Source organism: Alosa alosa, chromosome 10, assembly GCF_017589495.1.
Source record: "Alosa alosa isolate M-15738 ecotype Scorff River chromosome 10, AALO_Geno_1.1, whole genome shotgun sequence".
NCBI lineage: Eukaryota > Metazoa > Chordata > Actinopteri > Clupeiformes > Clupeidae > Alosa > Alosa alosa.
In genome coordinates this window covers 10,285,121-10,290,095 of record NC_063198.1, presented here as the reverse complement: position 1 = coordinate 10,290,095, position 4,975 = coordinate 10,285,121, and the positions used below count along the sequence as shown (strand labels likewise).

General features: G+C 44.4%; 1 protein-coding gene across 1 annotated transcript in view; it reads left to right on the top strand.

The window, feature by feature from the left end:
• Window positions 1–4,434: 4,434 nt before the first annotated feature.
• pnp4a (purine nucleoside phosphorylase 4a) overlaps window positions 4,435–4,975 on the top strand; it is a 108,007-nt gene continuing 107,466 nt past the window's right edge. Inside the window, exon 1 of the mRNA XM_048255360.1 lies at window positions 4,435–4,447. The gene's annotated coding sequence lies outside the window, so the exon portion shown is untranslated. The remainder of the gene's footprint in view (window positions 4,448–4,975) is intronic.

Sequence of the window (4,975 nt, the reverse complement as noted above, 5' to 3'; positions counted from 1 at the left end):
GGGGTTATGATATGTGCTATGTTTCTCCCACAAAAGGTCAAGCACACACACACACACACACACACACAGATACAGAAACCCTCACTCTCATAAACATACACACACACACACTCAAAACGCACAGTAACATAAAGGCATATGAATATACAGGCAGGCAAACAGAGAAATACAGCCACCCACGCAGAGAGGCACACCAAACCCACACACATAGACTCATAAAAGTGCTCATAAACAGGAGCTCACAGAGGAAGACGCCCACAAAGGCAGACACTCATCTACACCAACATGACACGCATCCCACTCATCAAAACACAAGAAAATACCCAGACACACAAACATACTCAAACCGAAACCCTCTGTCTTTCTCACTCTTACACACACACACACACACACACTCACACTCTCTCTCACACACACACACACAAACACACAACCAGAGAAAGCAAGAGAGGGGTAGAAGGCATCTTCTAGCCTCTAATGAAAAAAGAGAAAACACTCAGTCACTCATACGCCAGCAGCATCCATGAGATGAGTTAAACACGTGCATACACATACACATACTATAGTGTACATAAAGAGTGTCCTCCATAGTTACATGGCGGCTCAGTCTCCTCTGGTCTCACCACAGGCCTTGCCGCAGCTAGATGAGGTTTCTTTTTTATTACACTGCTGAACCAGCCGAGTGCAGAATTGATGACAGCTTGTGCCACCGCTTCTTACTGTAATGACGCTCTGGGTGTGAACCAAGTAAAGCCCAACAAGTGCAGCCTTAATGAAGGAAAGTGTGACAATCACAGATTCCATTTTATATGGATCATACTGTGTGTGTGTGTTGTGTATGTGTGTGTTATGTGTGTGTGTCTGTCTGAGGCAGACAGATGTATTATACTTCAAATGCTGACACAATGTTACCATCTGGCATTTAAAGGTCCTTTGTGGAGTTTTGTAGGCTTCGAATGGTCTTGAACGTTGCTACATGGCCCTTCTCCACTGACTTGCATTGAATTTTAATACACGGCTCCACATGGTACAAAGTGATTACCAGAGAGCCTGGCCGACACCAGCTGGTTTGCATGCTAACTTCAGAGGATATTTGGGCAACACAAAGCATAGGTGTTTTTGACATGTCAAAATATTTGTCTTTTCACATTCTGTTGATTGGTCATTAAAAATGTTTTTTAAAAAAATAATCTCAACATTGCACCTTTTAGGGGTAAAACAGAAGTCCAGGTCCTGAGCTCTCAACACCACATCCCCCCTCTAATCCCATCTATTTGTGTCTTACAGACAGGATCCATTGGCAGGATAATGTGTCTCAGTGCATCATCTGTCCACATTTGATACTGTATTGAGCCAGGTCCATTGAGGAGGAAATGGCATCCCTCGGAGCCATGTCCATACATGGTGTCGGGTTACGGTGCTGTGAAACGTCTTTCAGGCTGTTTAAGAGGTCTGTGTGTGTGTGTGTGCGTGTGTGTGCGTGCGTGTGTGTGTGTGTGAGAATGAGTGTGTGAGAGAGAGAGTCAGTGTTATGCTGCGGGTCAGAGAGGTGCAGGAAGTGGCGCTGGTCGCCGCGGTGACGCGTGTGTGTCCTCATGTCCTCGCCCCCATAAGGCTGAGTTGCTTTGAGGAAACGAGTGTTTATACATTCCAGCAACACGGCTATTAATAAAGAACACTTTATGTTTTCCCATGGACACTTCCTTGAGTGTGGGGTGCATGTGTGTTGTTTGTGTGTATGTGAGTGTGAGAAAAAAAGAGATAGAGAGAATAAGAGACAGAATGTTTATGTGTTTTGAAGACCAAAAAAGAGGCATCCTTTATAGATCCAACCTTTTGGTTTTAGACCATGTGTGTGTTGTTACGAACAGGAGAGTGACTAGAGTTTCTATACAAAGGGCACCCTAAAATTACCCTCTGATTGGGATTTAAGTGTGTGTGTGTGTGTGTGTGTGTAGTTGCATGTCATTCTGAAAATACCCACCAGCCTGCTGTATGAATTTCGCTATGGTTACACTTATATCTGATATGATGGTCCAGATAGCATCAAACCATTTTCTTTTTCAATATTTCCACATACTGGTGATGATGACAGACTGTTGCTGCAATATTATAAAAAGTCCCCATACAAGAACGGATATTTCAAGGAAGAAGGACACTGAATTGATTGTTTCTGTGAAATATAGACACAGAGGACTGTGGCGAGTGTTTGTCGAGGGATTGCAGGCTCTGTGGTAATGTTGTGACTGGGGCAGCTGATTCACTTTGTCCGTACATGTTTGCAGATGCTTCGTTAGGAAGAGCTGGTAGTCTGGAAGGCATCCAGCTAAACAAAGGACACTCATAACGTCATGGCGCATTCTGTTTCATTAGCCGTCACTCACTTGCCCAAACACACACACACACACACACACACACACATTCACTTACTCTCACTGACACACACACACACACACAATCTCACTCACTCACCACAGGGCTGGTCAGATCTTACTCATGGTGTGCAATAGCAGCAGTGCAGATAACCAGCAGCAAAGCAGCTTTTACCAAGTCTGACCACAGGGACACACTGTTTAACAGGTGTGTTCTGTCCTGTACGCTCCGTTACGAAAGACATGTTGTTCTTTTTTACGCTTATTCAACCCTTGAGACCCTCAGAGGAGTGCATGTTTGTTCCCTGCTTTTGTCTCCAGAGAAACGAGGGACACAGAGAGGGAGAGAATGGACTATTATGGGATGTACTGTGAATAGTCATCATGTGGACGCAACCTGAGGACTACCTCATTTCCTCTATTTCTCTTTTGTGGACCACGACTACAGAGGCCTCTCTGTGTGTAACCCCCCCCCCCAACCCCCCCACCCCCTCCCATCACACACACACAATGTCCTTGCACTCACACAGAGACAGCTTTGTCACAGGCCACGCAGAAATGGGCTGACGGTGATTTGGTCTCTGTACCGATCAGGCCACACATCATAGAGCTGATTTAGCATGGCATGTTTTATCTACCCCCGCCACACACACACCTCCACCACCACCTGGCTACCACATCAGCACAATTTGCTCCCATATCTCCCCATCTTTTTAAACGGACACTGAGGTGTTCTTCTGCTCCTCTTGTTTGTGGTCCTCATCACCAATACCAGTAATCTGATGGAAATAAAAGTTATTCTTGAAATCCAAATCCATTTTCATTGCAGCCAATATCATTTTTATTCCTTTAGAACCCTCTTTCTTATTTAAACCACCAAGTGTGTGTGTGTGTGTGTTTGTTCCAGTTTATTCTACACTCTACATGTCCATGCTGCTCTTTGACTGTTTTTGTTTGTATCAAAAAGTCCTTTAAATATATATGCCATATACATTTGAACTTCACAGCAGACCTTCAAATATCCTTAAGAAAAGACAATACCAGTCTCAACCCCACTATCACACTGTATCTTATGCAATACCAGTCTCAACCCCACTATCACACTGTATCTTATGCATACTCAAAGCATTTGTATCATGTATAAAACAACTCCAGTATTTTCTTTTTCTCTAATCACATCCCTAGGTGTATGTGTGTGTGTGTGTGTGTGTGTGTGTGTGTGTGTGTGTGTGTGTGTGTGTTCGGTGTGTGTGAGTGTATGTGTGTATCACATTAGGAAGACCCTGAACAGCTAGATTGTTGGAGGATGATGTGATTGTTGGAGTAATTCTCACTTCAGTGCAGGTTTCTGCCGGCAGCCAGCAAATATCTCCAGCCGAGAAACAATCACTGAGAAGCATTTTGTGGTCAGCCGGCGGACGGCCTCTGGCAGCTTCCATGCGCACATGCAAACAATGCATTTCCCAACAGCAGGGCATGACATCACTGCAGAAGTAAAGGCTTGTTTTTGTTTTTTCCCCTCATTTTTTTAAACCACAGCCAGCCAGACAAACTTTCTCTCAAAACTGCACCTGACGAGGCACAAAGCCTTTCCCTGAGGGCTTTTTCTTTCGGGCATGTGAGATTCCAGAAGCGTCTCTGCTGTAAAAAAGGTACTTTCTGAAGCCCAAGTCCTTGTCTCGGGTCATTGAGAAACGAATGTGGTGTTTATCTGGGCTTGTGCAACCTCTGGCAGACTGCCTGTTAGTCATAAATGACAGCACCACTCAACACCGCTGAATCCGGAAAAGCAATTGAAAAATATTCTGTTTAAAAAGCAGGTGCTAGATAATCCATGATCTGGGCTCTCTCATAGACATGCATTTCCACCATGATGCAATCACAGCATTCGATATTCTTCATTGTATTTAACATGTGGTGCTTCTGCTGATGTTTCACATTATTGCAACTTACACGGGCCTACTTGTGCAACACTTGTGCCCTCAGGGAAATGAACTCAGTATGTAAAATATGTGGTTATGTATGCACATATGCTATAGGATTTGTGGTGGTCAGCAGCAGCAGCAGTCCATTGCGTGAGTCTCATTATGTTATCATCAGTAATCAAACTAGTCCAGCCTCAGTGTGTGGTCCTACTGCATGGTGGTGGACAGGCCTCAGCTCTGGCCAGTAGGTCATAGGCAGCTCTGTTTTGTGTGTGTGTGTGTGTGTGAAAGAGAGAGAGAGAGAGAGAGAGTCTTTGTAAGCGCGTGTGTGTGTGAGCAGTGGAGAGAGTCGATGAGGGAGGGAGGGTGGAAGGGATATGGAACGGTAGAGAGATAAGTTACAGTAAGTGTTTCCATGAAGACAGCAATGAATGTTCTTTTGTTAAGTTGATGTTGTTGAAGACAATATGGCATGATGTGTCAGGTGTGTTACCAAGCAATATGCTGAGCAGGCAACATGTGCATGTCCAGTGTATGTATGTGTTTATATATTTGTTTCTATTGGACAGAAATGAAGCTTATGTGCATGTGTGTACATACGAGTGAAAGAGAGAGAGATGTTTGGGAGTGAGAGTGTTTGTGCCCATATGTGTGTAGGAGTGTGTGAATGTGCATCTG